Source organism: Xenopus laevis, chromosome 6L (assembly GCF_017654675.1).
Source record: "Xenopus laevis strain J_2021 chromosome 6L, Xenopus_laevis_v10.1, whole genome shotgun sequence".
Lineage (NCBI taxonomy): Eukaryota > Metazoa > Chordata > Amphibia > Anura > Pipidae > Xenopus > Xenopus laevis.
In genome coordinates this window covers 55,493,394-55,512,192 of record NC_054381.1, presented here as the reverse complement: position 1 = coordinate 55,512,192, position 18,799 = coordinate 55,493,394, and the positions used below count along the sequence as shown (strand labels likewise).

The 18,799-nt window shown below is 40.7% G+C and overlaps 1 long non-coding RNA gene across 1 annotated transcript in view; it reads left to right on the top strand.

Moving 5' to 3' along the window:
- Positions 1–18,456, top strand: part of LOC121394619 — a 29,377-nt gene extending 10,921 nt beyond the window's left edge. Inside the window, exons 2-4 of the long non-coding RNA XR_005961834.1 lie at positions 7,916–8,169; positions 8,504–8,592; positions 18,079–18,456. This is a non-coding gene — a long non-coding RNA (uncharacterized LOC121394619). The remainder of the gene's footprint in view (positions 1–7,915; positions 8,170–8,503; positions 8,593–18,078) is intronic.
- The last annotated feature ends 343 nt before the right edge of the window (positions 18,457–18,799 follow it).

Sequence of the window (18,799 nt, the reverse complement as noted above, 5' to 3'; positions counted from 1 at the left end):
TGCTATCTGAAATATAAACACAATAAAAAAAAAGAGCCCAGTATCTCCCGCCACTTAAAAATAAATTACCCCTTTGGTTCCGCATGCCCATAATTTGCCAGCGTCTCTGCAAATGATACCTCCAACGGTGAGATCAATATCACAACATTTTAAGTCTGACTAGAATACCACGATTGCACTCTGGACTATTGAGCCACCCTGACACCACACAAAAAAACTTCTCCTACAAAACCCCTCTCAACCATACTAAACGTACCCGTCTGTGTACAAAAGCAGGTTGAACTGAAACTGAGATGCAAATTATAAGCAATTAGATTGTAAGGTAATCCAATCACCAGGTACAAATTGTTATGTTTTGTAACGAGCTATAGATTCTCATTGATGTTGTACTGGACCCTGTCCCTCCCTGCAAAACCAAACTTGCCTGCAAAATTATGTTCATCTTATCCCATCAGCGATCATAATACATACCTTGGCTCGGCATGCAGAAAGTTGTTCAGACAAGTTCTATGTCAGCTGCTGGGCTCCGCGTGTTACGATAGCAATTAGAAAACCAGCCGGAGGCTCAGTGAAGACGGGTCCTACAGTCTGAAATAATGATTGTGGGCTTATTGCATATACGCCAGATCAGTCCCGGCCGCCACCCTGTTTCAGCTGCGTTTTCAAGCCGCGCTTGTCCCCTAAGTAGTTACTCCTTTCACTACAGCAGCAACTTTGAACCAACTGCCCCAGCTGCCTCAGCAATTTTCATTTGCTGTTTTTACGTACCCCTTTTGGCAAGAACCTTAAGAAAGTCCTTGAGAAAACTCCACCCCCCATGTACTTCTTCCATGTTGTCCACGACGAGCGGTATTATATGGCCCAGACACGTATCAGATTGTTGTCTCTTCCCTGTCGGACAGTTCCAGTAACACTCCATTTCACCTGGCAAAACATCTGCCTCCCTGAAAGGCGTCTTAGCTCTCCCAATGTTATACATTTCAATATTCACACTGAATTATTCCTTCGCTCCCTGTAGGGTCATCCGTATTTCTTGCTACTCTTTGCCCTTGAGGCACCCGCCACCTAACCCCGCCCCACCTCTTCTCCCTCCCCATTATGCTCATGCACCCTCCTCTATCCCCTCCTTTCTAACGTTACTTGTATGCTCCGGGTGGACAGTTGTCTTTAATCCTACCTGATGGTATAGACATTCTGCAGGCTCCTCCATGTTCATTTCTCCTGGACGATATGTTTTCCCCTTCATAAGGCCGTTGTTTGCTTCCTGTTGACAGATAGTCCCCGCACGACCCCACCATGGCTACAGCCAATCAGAATCGAATAATTTGATTGTTACTGTCATCCATTATGACAATATGGATATAGTCAGTGTCAAACGTTCAATCTCGTGCGCATAAATATCTACTTTTTGGTATCTGAAAGGAGTGGTAGATGATGTGATCGATCGGCGGTATAATTTGTTTATTCCTGTGCCAGAAACTTATAACATCCTAACATTCCCTTACGGCGGTAAGGATTCGTAGACGATTTGACAGTAGTAGTAGGTACAGAATATATTTATAGATTGAACTGACTGAGATAGGAGGTGCAATAGCACCAATTTCCCACACACCATCACTAGCAAACAGGTCAGTTTGATTGGCTCTCTAAAACGCAATAATGAATACTGCTTGCTCATGGATTTCAATTAAATGTTCCCACCCTCGTGGAAGGGCGATTGGCTGAGAGCTGCTAGGGCGCCGGGGAAATCGAGTCATAAGTTTACGATGCCATATGAGCGGCAGGAATACTGGATGCTGCAAGTAAGTTGAAGGAAGCCTGACACCAGGACTTAGATTGTTAGAGATCATGAGAGGGCGGTAGATCCAATGGAATAGGGCAGATACATATGGACTAAATGCTACGTTGGAGGGACGGTGGAATTGTGACAGAGGTGAAGAGAGCCTGTAGCACTACGTAGCTCAATTCCTGAGTTCATCCTAAAAAGTGGAACTGTATTGACAGACGAGGGCTTGCCGGGCCAGTTTCTAAGATACTGTATTGTGGTTGCTGCTGTCCTGGCATATGATGTTTGTTTCCAAATGGGATATTGTAAAAAATGGCCAACGTTCTGTGGAATTTCTAGTGTTCTTTTGCTTTCCTATTCGGCGAGTCGTTTCACGTGCAAGTCGGTTAACCCTATTTCACTACAGAGGATTGGGAAGTTTTTTGTAACTTTGTTTCTCTTATGAATCTATGAATACCAAATTTTATTTAGCAATCTATTTCTTCAATGTCTACAAAAATTGGAAAAGTCAAAAATATTTTGACTTTAATATAACCCACCTATCAGAAACCATTATTTTATTGCAATTGGAAAATTAACATTGTATACAATTTGTCCCTATGACTCCCCAAATGGTCTATAAAAAAGATGTCGTTTTGTGGAAAGTTCTTGAAACTTTTTGCTATATTGTCAAAAAGCAACAGCAGTACTTTAGTAAAAGGCCAATGAGAATTATGCAGAACTCAGAATATAAAACAAACAGTAGATAGGTTACCACTTTAGGAAACTGGACATTTTTGGAACTTAAAATAGTAGACTAATCTAAAATGTGTAAATCATGTCTTTTCTACTCCTAAACTTACCCAAAGATTCAATGGCTTTCCTAAAATTTATTTCAGCTTTTATTAAATAAAAAAAAAAATTGGGAAACCTTTTGAAAAATATCCTCAAAGCTTCCCAATTCAGAGGATCTTATCTCCTACAGGTCAAATAATTAATGCATTAGGGCTTACCATTAGAGCTATAGGGGGCCCGCTCTGGGGCTTTTTAATGTTATTGGGGTTTTCTTTAAAAAATATATATTTTTGCGTGTCGCTGCTGAGACGAGAGAGAGGATTAAGAAAACAGTTTACGGCACGTGCCATGTTTACACGTGCCCATGTAGCTGATCTCAACTATGGGTGAGTGAGGGTGGTGGCCGCTTGGTACCTAGCGGCTGTCCGGACGGATTGGCCCTGGCCCTGGGTGTCAAGATCCACATCTAAAAATCAAGTTGCTTTGTAAGGCTGCAAAATGTATAGTTATGGCTACTTTGTATTGCTGATCTTTCTATCAGGCCCTCTCCTAACCATATTTCAGTCTTGTAAATAATTATTGCTAGGATAACTGGACACCCTAGAAAAAATCCGGATTGCTGAAAACTGCAAACTGGAGAGCTGCTGGAGCTTAGAAACCTAAAATATTTCAAATTTTATAATAGTCTAAAACAGACTGTTGAAGAACGTAATGATTGTGTCCAGTAAAACTACATCATAAGCTCCATGGCAAAAACAATCACAATGTTAGATGGTCTGTTCATTGCCTTGTGATTTTTTATGGTTAACATGGCAGGGAATTCCAACTCTGGAGCTACAGTAAGTGGAATATATTTTCTCAGCTCTATGTTACTGTTCATATAACGATAAATTGATTGGCTGGATGCTCACTTCTACAGAAAAAAAAAGTCGTTTATATTTTATATTTTATAAAAGCAGCTCCGTAGAGTGTCCTCAGTGTATAATCTCATCAGGATATTCCTTTTTTTTTTGTCATTTCATTCTGAATGTACATTTGTTAGAATTTAACCATCAAAAATCCAAGTGCCTGCCCAATATTTTAAGGCTGTTGAAAAAGCCACATGCAGTGAGTACTTAAAAATGATTGCCTAGGTATCCTCAGCTTCAGCAGGAATGACAGGTGATCAACAGAAACCACCCCCAGTATCACAGTCACTTAAGGGGCCCATTCACTAAGTTCGAGTGAAAGGAATAGAGGAAAAAATAGTTCGAATTTCAAATGTTTTTTTGGTTACTTCGCACTTACTATCTTCGGACTTCGATCGAAACTAAAATTGTTCGGAACCATTCATAGTCGAAGCTTACTGTCTCTTTAAAATATTTTCTTCGACCCCCCTATGTTCGCCACCTAAAACTACCGAGGCCAATAGTTAGCCTAATGGGGAAGGTTCCCCATAGGCTGCTAACATTTTTCTGATCGAAGGAAATCCTTTCGAGAATCGATCGATTAAAATCCTTCGAATCGTTTCGAATCGAACGAATTACGCAAAATCCTTCGATTCGCATATTCGAAGACGAAGGATTTTAATTCGGCAGTCGAATATCGAGGGTTAATTAACCCCGATATTTCGACCCTTGATACATCTGCCCCTTTAGTGTTCCACATCAAACACAGGAAGACTGATAAGTCCCCGTAGCATTATGACGTTTACCTTGTCTGACCTCTAAGGGTAAAAGCGCATGATTTACCTGCTCATAATCAAGTCTTTTGATCTATGTACTCTATTGAACAATATAACTTATGACCCTTATTCTGCGCTAGAAGTATTCTTGTAATCATATTTGTGCACACATATAATCCTGTGTGTGTAGTAAAAATAAAAGAGCTTTTGTGTAGGCAGAGGTGTTTGTGGTCCTGAATAAGTTATAAATTATGGGGAAGATTTATTCTTTTCATTTTCATGTTTTGCCACAATTGCAGTTTTTAAGAAGAAAATCTAATTTTTCCCCATTTTTTTTTTTTAAAAAAGTTAAATTTTTGCTTGCCTAACTTTTATATTTATTTATTTCATTTTTAATATAGCTAGAAGTAATGTTGGTTATAATGTTTGAGTAATATTCAAATGTCCTGTAAATAATATGTGCTTTAAAATAATGTTTTATATTAAATGTTGCAGATTTGATATCACTACTTGTGTTACAGTATAGGGGAATAATGTACAGGTATGGAAACCTTGGGTTTTAGGGATAAGGAGCCTTTCCGTAATTTGGACCTCCATGACCTGTCTACTAAATATACTTTAAATATTATTAAATCCAGTAGGATTGTCTTGCCTCCAAAATGATTCATTATCTCTTAGTTTACAATTACAAGGTACTCTTTTATTAATACAAAAAAAAAGTCATTATTTAAAAATTTAATATTTTGAAAATGCGAATCTATGGGAATGGCCTTCAAAAGCTGTCTGCATAACGGGTTTTCAGATAACAAAACCCTTACCTGTACTTTCAAATACAAGAATATTCAAATTTCCAGTTTGTTTAATGTACAGAAGCTAAAGGGAGGCGGATTGCCTTGTACAGGGCACAAACGCAAAGGAACTTTTTAACCACATTTTTACATTCCATTCACAATATTCAGAAACCTCTGAATTATCATTTTAAGCAAATAATGCAAATTTTTAAAAAAAATAAAATATTTCCATTTTCTCTAATAATAGTAGATTATACTTGATGGTAACTAATTTGCATGAATTCATATTGGTGGCAAAACCACTCTATTGGGTTTATTAAGTTTAAATTTTAGATTTTTAGCAGACTTAAAGGGGTTGTTCAGTTTTTTTTCAGTTCAGTTGGTTTCAGATAGTTAACGCAGAAATAGAGACTTTTTCCATTCACTTTCTATTTTCTATGCGTGACAGTTTTTATGATATTGAAGTGTAAAGTGTAATTTTTCATCTTCTAAAGCAGCGGGTGGGGGGGTCGCCGACTCTGTAAACTGTTCTAAATTGATACAATAGTTGATATCTGTGTCCCTGCTGAGCAGAATCCCTGAGTTTAGTTAGATAGAAGTCTATCGGCACATAAGGTGAATTGTTGTGGACTAGGGGCATAACTACACAGGAAGCAGACCTGCGGCTGCAGGGGGCCAAAGAGGTATAAGGGCCCGATGAGGCCCTAATTCTTATACAAAGGTCAACCTCTGGGCATTGTGGGGGCCTGAAAAAGCTGTGGGGCCCAGTAATATCTATTTATGCCACTGTAGTAGACTTTTACTAAATCTGTTTCACACACAGTCTTTATAAACGTTTTTGTACAGTTGTATACTGTATATATTTGAATTCCTTATCCTAACCTAATTTTTTTTGGTTGCAAACAATACATTTATGTTCGGAGTCATTGATAAATCTGCCCTGCTCTAAAGCTGGCCATACACTTCCAGATCGACTCATTTGTCAAGGTTGCCAAACTAACAGATCTGAGCACTGATTTGGCCATCTACATGGAGCACCTAATGAGGCTGATCTGTTTATTGGCCCTGGGAATCAGATCATACACTGGGGACTACAGAGGCCTGCTGGACAAGTACCACATCAATGTGGTGATGCACTCCTCATCTGATGGGATTTTTAGGGCCCTATTCAAAGGATAATAAATTGCTGCAGACTTGTTCTGGAGAGTGGAGGGACCAATAATTATGACTTTGTAGTTGTCATGTTTATAGTAGAAGAAATATTGGTTTGAAGATGCACACCTACAAAACATAGGGCAGGGGGGTGCCATGGATGTCACTGCCTGTAGATATGGAGTGCTTTCCTCTTCAGGTGTTTATCTTCTGGCAAAAGAAAACACTAAGGGGGCCTTTATAGCATGCTGTGTAAAACACTGGAGAAAAACATTATCAGTGATGTTGCCCATAGCAACCAATCAAATTTTTGTTTTCTAACTCGTGGATCACTGTTGAAATCTATTTGCTGATTGGTTGCTATGGTAACATCACCAGTGATGTTTTACTCCAGAGTTGTTCACGTGCATGAGAAATATGCTTTTTATTAAAAAATGTAAAAGTAAAATTAACAAATAATGTGAAAAATAATTATTTAGCATGTAGTCAAATTAGGGTTGCCACCTGTCCGGTTTTGACCCGGACAGCCCGGTATTTTGAGGGGCTGCCCGGGTCTATACTTCCTGCCCGGTTTTCCAAATAAGGAAAACTGGGCGGGATTCCCTTGATTGACACGGCGATCGGCTGATCGCTGCGTCATAGCCCCACCCACTGATGTCATGGGTCCGCCCCCCGCCCGGTCTTAGCCAGACATAAAGGTGGCAACCCTAAGTCAAATGCTTTGTAAGGCTACAAAATGTACAGTTATTGCTACTTTGTATTGCTGATCTTTGTATTCAGGCCCTCTCCTACCCATATTCCAGTCTTGTAGATTTAATTATTGCTAGGATAATTTGGACCTTAGCAACCGGATTGCTGAAACTGCAAACTAGAGAGCTGCTGAGTAAAAGCTAAATACAAATAATAAATTTTTTCAAATTATTTGCAAATTGTCTCAGAATATCACTTAATGTGTAAGTAAATGAACAACCGCTTTTACCTCTTGGAAATTTGCTCATGATTACCAACCCCTTTGGATGTTGCTCCCAGTAACCTCAAGTAGGTGCTTATTATTGAATTCATACTTGGAGGCAAGTTTTGGTTGTATAAAAACCAGATGTACTGCAAACAGAGACTCCTGTAGTCTGCCAGTCCACATAGGGGCTACCAAATAGCCAATCGCAGCCTTTATTTGGCATCCTCAGGGACTATTTTCATGCTTGTGTTGCTCCCCAACTCTTTTATATTTAAATGTAAAAAAAGGTTGGGGACCCCTGCTATAGGCAGTCACTATTTATCTGGTTGGTGTGGGCTGTTTGGGCCTTTGTGTACTTTGAAATGACAGGTCTTTTTATAAATCCCACTCCAGGCCTGCCACAGCTACAGGGGTCATGACTGAAGCAGAAAAAAAGGCTTGGTTCCTACACATGCATAGACTGTCCTGGACATAAGGGAACTCATACAGTTTTGTTTTTAGACATATATACGCATTTACTCTGGACAACCAATATGGAATGCAGGTGGTAAAACTATCGGGGATTCTAAAAAATTCGATTTATAGTTTAGTTTATCAGAGGGGGCCCCAGGTTAATACTGGGCAGTAGCTGGAAATGTGTCTTCAAAATTGTGATCCCACATGCATTATCCTGAACCAGGCAGGCCTGGACACTTTCTGGTCTAGTTAGGTGTATTGTAATTAACTATATCCTGCAGGGCTCTATTTTCTTAATTCTTACTTTTTTGGTTATGTTGTCTGCTTTTGTCTTTAAGGTTTCTTCAGGTAAAGAACCCCTGGAGCCCTTTACAATGGAAAGGAAGATTCTGTGTGAAAGATGAAGAAGCTGGACTCTAGAAATCCTAAACGTTGATACCAGGACAGCACAGAAAATTGACAATGGTAATATAGGCAGGGCCAGGCCAAGCCAGCCAGCCCCCTCGCACCCCCTGCACACATGTACAACCACAGGCACGCGCACGCACAAGAGCACATTGCCGGCAAGAGAGGACAAGGGTCATGACTAGGGGTAAGTGATTGTAGAGGTAAGTGCCTAGTGTCCCCCACACTGTGCCCTAGGCACATGCCTCTTCTGCCTACCCTACTTCTGGCCTTAAATATGGGCAACGTGTAGTTTATGTAATGCAGTTTTTGTAAATTATTATACTTTAGTCACACTCGTCCATTCTAATACCCACAATGTGCAGTAACATTATACGGGGACATATGCACAGCAATGCTATACCTAGACCAAATCTCTGATACTATAGAACATCATTTTACAATTTGTGCTATCGACCTCCTAATGTACAAAGTAATATTCCATAAGCAAACCACAAATTGACTGCTTTTTGCAATTGCAGGTATTTTCTGGATAACATGGGAAGATCTACGAGTGGGATCTACTTGAGTGGAAACCAAAGTCTTTTGAAGAATCCACCTGCATACACAGGTATGTAACAGATATAGTAATATTCATTATACAGAAATTGAAAATGAGAGAATTCAAGCTAGACAAAATAATTATACTCTGGGCCTGTGGAACACTGGGAAAAACCCAGTAGGCCCCACAGGGCCAGTACCTGCTCCTGGACCCGAGTCTCACTCCCCAGACTTTCAAGTGGAAAGTTGAGGAGGAGGTAGAAAAGGGTACGGGGTGATGGTGAAGGGGACAGGGGGATGGGGGAGGTGGACTAGGGCCCTTGAAAGCACAACCCTGGTGAGCCCCTGCCCATCCCAGAATATCCTATATACAAAGTACTTTGTGTGTATCCAGAGATACAGTATCCTCATAACAGTCAAATAAACACATAAAGCAGGAATGTACTAAATGCAATCTTAAAATGTAGTCATTTTTTTTGTGTGAGTGAATAGCGTGGTTGTTAACTGTCTATTTAATACTGTAAGTGTAATTAGGCTGGAACTGTCGATGCACTGGAAGGTTTGACCTGCCTGGTTAGTGCATTTATACTCTGAGGAAGTGCCATAGGGCATGAACCGGCGTCAGTGGTGATTGTCATTGCACTGTACCAAAGCTAACAAATTTTAATGGAACTAATAAAGTAACATAATTCTTCATAAAATCAGTTATGTGTGATGTAGTGCATTTAAACTACTAGTTAATATTTTCATTTGGTGTCCGCCATGCCACCTACTTTGGTATATCTATGTATATTGGGGCATCAAAATATTCAGTAGATCCTTGGCGTCAATATTTAAGAGTGTTTTCAATTGTTATGTAAGAATTTATGTGGATAAATGTGGCAAATTGGCAATATTTTTAGGTGATCTTCAGAAATGTCATAAAACCCTGCCTTTAGTGTAAGCTTTTTGGATTCTTCAGAATGTGTAATTTACAAAAAATAATTGCTTTTGCCGGGGTCTTGCACTGTAGTTTGGAGCTTTCTGGATAACTGATCCCATACTTGTACTTTCATATGGATTTGTCTAATGGAAATGTGAAGAGCTACATGTATATTATTTTACTTTTGATTTCTTTCCCCCAAGTTGTTCAGAAGCACGTTATACCTCCAGAAAATCGAAATCCTTCCCAGCCTTGTCGCCATTTCCGATTTTAAAGAGCCTATTACCCAGCATTCTATGAGGTGTGTTATGGTGTCACTTGGGACTGGCTAACTGCATGGCCAGTTAATGTTATTCTGTGTAGTGAAGACACATTACAGCATATGCAGACAGATACAATAAATTCATGATTGCATAGATATTTCCTTTAAGCACAATTACTTGGGAAAATATGAAGGGACAGCAGCAGAATGTCAGGAGCGCCGTCTCCAGGGGCATCGCATCCAAGATGGTGGTGCCCATGACCCACGTGGGACAACCATGGAGCTCGTATAGGTAATGGGGAATGGGCTGGGTTTGTGTTAATCAGGTGCTTGTTTCAGTGTAACAAGCTTGTTTGTCGATCAGGTGGCAAGTTTTATTTAGCATTTGTTAAAAATTTGCACCCCCAAGCGGCCAACTAAGTAGTATGGGCCTCTTTTTTGGCAGTACCCTTTACTTGAAAAATTCTTTGGCCTCAATTACAAAGAGGGGGGTCAACTTGTGTAATTACTCACAGTCAGCTGCAGTTTGAGGCAAATGTTGTCAGTGTAGTGGTTCCCGGATACTCTGTCCTAGGCATCCAAGTATTGTATCGATAAGTCAAAGAGGTTAGGAATCATACACTTGGGCAGAAATTGTCTGCTATTGTGCTTTTATTTTTGTCCACACAACATGTTTCAGGCTGCAAAGGCCCTTTCTTAAGTGTGTTCTAATTAGTGCACTAATCAAAAGAAAAGCACTAACTTTACCAGTGTTAAATCCCACCCAAAAAGCCTACTCGATCCCCATTTCTGGAATATAACCGTGTTTCATGCATTACTCACTTTATTTGAATGGCACGGTGCATTTGTAAAACACAGAGTGAGAAAGTGGGAAAACTAGCAGCCAAAGGAATATGCGCAGACTATATCAAGCCTAAGTTTCTGTGGAGCATCGTCATCTGATTGTGGTGCCATCTCATTTGTGCTAAATCAGTACATGTATAGGACCTGTTATCCAGAATGCTCGGGACCTGGGGTTTTCCGGATAACGGATCTTTCCCTAATTTGGTTCTTCATGCCTTAAGTCTACTAGAAAATCATGTAAACATTAAATAAACCAAATAGGCTGGTTTTGCTTCCAATAAGGATTAATTATATCTCAGTTTGGATCAAGTTACAAGTTACTGTTTTTTATTTCAGAGAAAAAGGAAATCATTTTTAAAAATTTGGATTAATTTATTATAACAGAGCCTATGGGAAACGGCCTTTCTGTAATTCTGAACTCTCTGGATAATGGGTTTCCAGATAACGGATCCCATACCTGTACCACAAAAAGATTGCTTTGGAACTAGACAATAACAACATAAATGATTATGGGGTGAAAGAATTATTCCATGTTACAACAAGCTCACTGTGATCAGGTGAGGTATTTTACTAGTAAATCACCATTTAGAAAGGTATCGGTTGGCACTTTTAACAAAATGAAAGCATTAATATTAGGGATGCACCGAATCCAGGATTCAGTTCGGGATTCGGCCAGGATTCTGCCTTTTTCAGCAGGATTCGGATTCGGCCCAAATCCTTCTGCCTAGCCGAACCAAATCCGAATTTACATTTGTAAATTAGGGGCGGGGTAGGGAAATCACATGACTTCATCACAAAAGAAGATTTATTTTTCCACTTTTTCCTTTCCTGACCGTAATTTGCATAAGAAAATTAGGATTAGGTTCGGTATTTGGCCGAATCCCAAATAGTGGATTCGTTGCATCCCTAATTAATAGCTCTCAAGAGACTAGGGATGCACCGAATCCCACTATTTGGAATTCGGCCAAATCCCCAAATCCTTGGTGAAAGATTCGGCCGAATACCAAACCGAATCCAAATCCTCAAAAAAAAAATATTTGTACACCCACTGACTTTAATGTATTTGGACCAAATAGTCACGCGTATAAAAACTGTCGCTCGGGGCAAATTAACGTGCAATATAATTATTTTGACACTCATTAATTTCAATGCGTTTCGTGAATTTTTTGCCGTTTCATGAAACGCGTCAGATTCGTCACAGGCAGTTAATCACTTATAGTGTTTTATTAGTTTAAAAAAAATGTCAGCATATCACATGGCAGTGTCCTCTTTCCTGTCGGCATACCCCTTTGCTAACCACACCCTCCTGATGAGTTTTGCATCATTGGGCACTTGATCAGAGGTGGTGTGACTGGATTAGCTCATATCTTTTTTTATACCTATCTTATTATATATATTACCATTCAGGGTGCCCTGTTGTATCCCATTTTGCCCATTGTTTGGGACCAAATCATTTTAGATGTGCTCGATTAGTCATGGATTTTACTTGATAGGCAGATTGTTGTTTTTATTAATGCTACCAGTACAAAATGTTGATGGGGGGGGCCCCCGAGGTAACAGTCCCAGTGGGCCCAGGACCCCCAGTCCGTTTACTGAACATTACCTCTTGCGCCAGACTTGCCTTCGCCACCTCAGATCAGGTGAAGTGCAATAGAGTAGATAGGGATTGCTTCAAAAAAAAGTTGACATTTTTTCTAAGTCCCAAAAAACGCTGGCGTCTTAAGGGTGATGGGCTTGAAAAGATCGTAAATTTTTTTGGGGGTACCCTCCTTTCCCCCTACATTTCCTAACATATGGCACCTAAACTATACACTGGGCACATGTATAGGGCCAAAATAACAACTCTATTTTATTTTATGAAGCTTTCCCAGGCTTCTGTAGTGTAATGTATTTTGCTGCTACATATACGTCCATTGTACTTTAACTTGGCGCCGTATGCAAAATAAGGCATCGCTAGCGTAACTTCGCCTGGCAAAAGTGTGGCGAAGCCTGCATTAGCGCAAAGTCCTCAGTTTAGTGAATTTGCCCCATAGATAGAGAAACCAAGAACCTCATGCCGTCTAGTTGACACCTTTTAGAATCCCCAGACCAGGGATCCCCAACCTTTTTAACCCGTGGGGAAGCAAAACCGGCATGAAAAAAAATTCCATGAGGGTGCAAAATAAGGGCTGTGATTGGGTATTTCATAGCCTCTTTGTGGACTGGCAGCCTATAGGAGCCACTATGTTTCAGTACATGTGATTTTTATCTAAAACTTCAAGCAAAAAATTGAAAAATAAGCATCTGCTTTGAGGCCAGTAACATCCAAGGGATCGGGAGAACAACAGGTTGCCTGTGAGCCACTGGTTGGGGATCACTGCCCTAGAGCATAGAACCTTCACCATGATCCAATGTTTCAGCACCCCAGAAGAGAAGCATTTATTCTAATGACAGTGTGCCTTTAATAGAGTGTCACACAATGTACAATAGGGGCCGCGCATTCAAGCAAAATCAACTCACTACACAAAGGTTTGAGGCAAATGATTTATTGCATTAAAACAAGTACCGTGTAAACCAAAGTGAGAGAGGAGAAGAGAATTATTCCTGTGTTCATGTCTTGTGACTGGGTGCACCACCAATCCCAGTCCCCTCAGCTAGCTGCCACATGTAACTGCATTATTACATCACATACACAAATACCAATTGAATGTGCTTCTGCCCGGGTTACTTTGTAGACTCAATAAGGCAATAACCTGCATTAAAACTACATGTTTCATGTACAGTACAGCATGGAGAAATGACATTTCATTTCACAAAATAACAAGGACATCCATCCAGCTGTATCTGAACTACACCTCCCACCATCTCAAGAACAAGAACTCTGTCAACTTGTATTCAATTTGGAGGTGCAATGGTATAACTGTGCCAGAAGTGAATCTGCCTTCAATAAATAGATGCAATTTCCAACTGAATGGGCATAAAAAATACAAATGTGGATGAGGCCTTCAGGTTGAACATCCCAGTCGTATGGCTTGCACAGCATGATGGCCAGTGTTTAATAAGAAGTCCAGCTAAATCTTGTATATAAACTGTATATAATGTATATAAAACATTGTGGATCCCCCCACCCATGTTCCATGAGGACATGCTTCTAAAGTGAAAAAGAGAAGAATCTGAATATAATAATCCCAGTTATTTTCATTTGTACAGCATTTTAGATTACAGATTTCACATTATAGATTATCTCAGTGATTTCAAACAGACATAGGTGCCCATTTAGAAAGGGTTAGAAATAGGGTACAGTTTCCCTTTATTTAAAGCCGTAGTACATATCCTTTGTACTTTTTTACCTTGGTTGATTGCTGCAATTCTCAGTGTGGCCGTCAGTCCTTCCACACAAGCCACAAACACTGTGAGCAAGCCCTGAAGTTCTGCAGTCCCATTGCTCTGATGTAGTTGCACTGCAAATGCAGCTCTGTGTTTTTAAGCAGCTGCAGCCTTTCAATGCAACTTTGAGGAGCTTTTCTTTAATAAAGGAGCCTTATATATTGTTTTCAAAGGTGTCTATTAAATGGTTAATGCAGTGTCCGCTCATATCTATGAAATTGGGGCAGGGTGCAAAGCTGAAAGCAATCTCTCCTCTCCTAGAATGAAGTGCAAGAGTCCTGCTCTCTCTCTGTATAGCTCTGCATTCACTAGCACTAAATATAAGAGGGATGGAGATTTGTGTCACATTCAGAAGTAGCAAGCTGGGGGTGCCAGGGAGCTATGGCAGGTGGCAAATACAAGATCCCCCATGTGTCTGACAGCTGACTGGCCAGCAACTCTTCATTGCCTGTGGCTCTAAGCTCCATAGCCTCCTGCAGTTGCCCCTAACCAAGGTATGTCCAAAGACGGGCCCTGGGACCAAATTGCAGCCCACTTTCAAATTTACACCGGCCCTCAGCTTCCATCATGAAATTAATAATAATGTGGCCCCCCCAACACTGTGCAATCAGGGATCGCGTAGCCTTAGCAGCAGGTCTGGACTGAGAATTAAAATAGGCCCTGGCATTTATGTAAGTAAATAGCTTCTTTGCAGTGAATATTGTGGTGCTTCTCTCATACAGGCAGTAGCAGTGTTGGCTTTGAAGTCATTACAGTGTTGACTACAGGAGACCCTGGGCCCTCTGGTTTTCCAGAAAAAGAGCAGCGGTGATTACAGGTAACACCAATCCTTCCCCCCTTTATATATGCAAATAATTCCAATCAGTTGGATACTTGATACCTATAGGGCACCCCACTTTGGGGTCTAACATTGAGTCAAGGTCCATTCAGTTCATAAGAACGTACCAGATATAAGAAAACACTGCTGTATCAGTCCCTGTCATGATTTCAAGCAGAACCTTACAATACCTAATGTACAGATTAGGGATGCACCGAATCCAGGATTCGGTTCGGGATTCGGCCTTTTTCAACAGGATCGGATTCGGCTGAATCCTTCTGCCTGGCCGAACTGAATCCGAATCCTAATTTGCCATATGCAAATTATGGGTGGGGAGGGAAATTGCGTGACTATTTGTCATAAAACAAGGAAGAAAAAAAAATCCCCTTCCCACCCCTAATTTGCATATGCAAATTCGGGTTCGGTATTCGGCCGAATCTTTCACAAAGGATTCGGGGTTTGGCCGAATCCAAAATAGTGGATTCGGTGCATCCCTAGTACAGATGTTACCCGAATATTACTTCAGCACCCTTCACATGCGTCAGCTTTATCTTTCTATACTAAATAATGTGCACCTGCTTCTGAAACCATTTAAATGAATGCAGCCCTCTAAATTGGTATGATAAGTCAGGATATGAGCGCTCAGCTAGAATGCTTATTGGCTGTCCTTTATACTCCTCTAAGACCAGCTTGAATGGCAGAACAAGTGATATTTGTGGGATAAGTGCTTATTTACTGTCATTGATTGGTTTTGCTTTTGTCACTTACATTTTCCATTTATGTCATTAATTAAATAAAATCAACACACCAGGGGACATTGCTACCTTGTTGCCTAAAAACATGGCCTGAGGAATATGAGAGACACAACACCCACAATAAATCAGCTAATGAGTTGTTTTAGCTTTGTATGGGCAGAGCCTTACAATCCCACACATATAGTGAGATGGTTGCACCACAATGGTCCAGTAATATCTGAAATTAAATGCAGGGTGTCTGGCCACTGCGGCCAAGCCGACTGGGCGCCCTAGGATACCCAGCCGGCCACCACGCTCCCTCCATGCTCGTGTGAGCGACGGAGGGGAGATTGCCAGAGGGAGGGGAAAAGCCAAAGGGGTGAGCTCCGGAAGGGAGAGGGAGGGCAGCGGAGATCGCCAAAGGGGAGGGAAAAAGCCGAAGGGGAGAGGGATGGCAAAAAGCAGAAGGGGAGAGAGCTGGAAGGGAATGGAGAGGTTGCATGAACATGGACTAGAGGTCGGCAGAAACAGACACCTGCCCAGTGCCCGTCTGTAATGGGAACTCGTGTGTTTGTGAGGACCTGCCCAATTGGTACGATTGATCCAACCAGACCTCGAGTTCTTTTCTCTGGAATCCCATGGAAGTGGATGTACATTTTATTTCCATTATTTGCTTCATGAAATGATTCCTGAGACTTAAGTGACGGCTTCATACCATTTGGGCATCTGCTCAGTATATCTACCCGAGGGTAATCCCTAACTCTCAGCAAGTGCATCAAAGAAAGTGTGGCTTGAAAACAGTCTGTGATTAAGCCATACAGGCCAAAAGCATTTGAGTCTGAGCAGTAAAGTGTTGGGCCGTATTTAGTGATTCCCTGCTGCTTTATCACTGTGATATCATGTGCTGAGTCATGTCTCCCCAAGATACAGCTTCTGGGCCAAGGCACCCCATCCTCTGTGTGGATCTGGTGAAAGTCACCCTTTTTATCATTTAGAGAACTGTAAATGTATTATCTGCTGCTTATAAAATACCTTCAATATGGAATTATTAAAAGTTTCATTGTCAAGTGCAAAATTAATTTATATGCACAGCATGTGGAACGTTAATATAACACCAGGGCCAGTATTGCACTTTTTACTGCCAAGGAGGCAGCACCCACGTTCCCCCTCCAATTCTCTTCCCAGGTATCTGTCCTCTTGCAGAAATGTGCAGAAAGGTGGGGCTTACATGTATGGGACCCGTTATGCAAAAAGCTCCAAATTACAGAGACTGTCTCCCATAGGGGACATATTTATGAAAAAATTAAGTTAGAGATCGTCACAGTCCTCTAGAGTGAAATTCATCCTTTGATAAATGCGCCTTTCAAAATCCCATAGAAATTAATGGAAAGTGGCAGAATTTCACTCTAGAGGACTGTGGCGACTGATGGTATTTTTTAGTAATACCATTTTGACCTCGTGTAAGACAAAACTCAGTAAAGGAAAACCTTTAGTAATAGTCAGGCAATTTATTCTTACATAATACAACATAACAGTTTTGTCTGGGTAAGCTGTTGGAGCAACACACAGAATGTCAGCCAAGGACTTACCAAAGACCCACCTCTTGGTCCAAGCGTTATATAACTTTCAGAAGGCATTTACAGTAATTATGACAAGGGGTTCACGGAAATACCATACATGGTCCGGCGAGGAGACTTACTGGCATATATTTGTACATTCCTGTAAGATGTGCAGTTTTGCAACATAAGAGATTTCTGGTTCCAACTGTCCACAGCCTCCGTAAACATCTGTTGGCTAAACATAGCCATTGTGGTACAGACAACTATTGAGCAACACTTCTGCAAAAGGGCATAAGAGACTTGCTGACACTATGCTGACACTCTGGAATCTAAGTAACAGAGTGGGGATCATTTATTTGTATGGCCTAGTATAAGTTATATGAGTGACCATTGTCCACAGTAGACCATTAGCCCTTAAAGTCCATCCTGCCTTAGGCCATATAGCGTTATGGCGTCATAGAGGGCGGGGTGACAACTATCAACCCTCTGACACTAGCCATTCGTCCGTCTTAGGATTTAGACCGTTCCAGATATACATTATAATAACACGACCTCTAAATTTACTCTTTGATAAACATACCCTATAGACTCCATTTATCCAAAAAAATTGTATTTTTATAAATGACTTCCTTTTTCTCTGTAATAATAAAACTGTACCATGTACTTGCTCCTAACTAATATACAAGTAATCCTTAATGGGGGCAAAACAATCCTACTGTGTTTAATGTTTAAATGATTTTCTAGTACAGGGTACGGAGATCCAAATTATGGCAAGATGTGTTATCCAGAAAACTCCAGGTCCCGAGCATTCTGGATAACAGGTCCCATACCTGTACTAGTGTACAGTGTGCTCCTGCCAAGCTTATGATCCTGTGTAAGACTGAGCCACTAGTACACTATAAATCAAACACTGATGTAGGAAATCAGTTTGTTAGCAACTATTAAAGTTAAATAGGTTATCCTTTAAATGCTTTTTTAGGGTTAAAAACCCACCATATAATACAGTCATTATTTTTGAGGTTATTTATTGTTATTTTCATGTCTCTCTTCCAGGTGTGGTTTCTGCTACATGGAACTGGAGAATATCCCGGCTGGTGTCTATAACATTATAACTACTACATTTCTGCCTGCCCAGGAGGGACCCTTCTTTTTAGACTTCAACACCGCATTAGCCATTAAGGTGACCCAACTCCAGTGACCCGGGAATTAAAATCCGTTCTTCCAAGTGACAAAGATTTGCAAGCAGATTCCCAGTTCAAAGAGGCATGAAAGATCCTGCATTTCCCTGATGTGACATTGTGCATCTCCAGTACGGCTCACAGTCTTGTACAATCAGAATCTTCAAGGGAGTTGGGTACCACAGACAGCCCAAATGTAACTTGTACTTGAATCTTGTTTCAAAGGATAGTGCTATAAAACATATTTTTTCAATACCGTGCAGTGTTTTTTTTTTAACGTACTGTATATATGTGTATATCTATATATCACCTTGTAGCAATAGGAACCCCGACAAACTGAAACAAGAATCTGCTTTAATAAATGTGTCAGTTCATTAAAATCATCCTGCTGTTTGGAATATCCGGGGAGAGCAATTGTAGTAGCTTAAACAGAAAAAACTCTCAATGTCGTTATTATATAGACTATGGGGGCGAGTGCAGAGATTTCTTCTATTTGCCAAGATAAGGAATTAGTTGGGCTTGAGATGTTGGCAGTTTTGAAGAAGAGGAATGGCAGCCTAACGTAGCAGATAAGCAAATAGAATTCCTGGGGGATG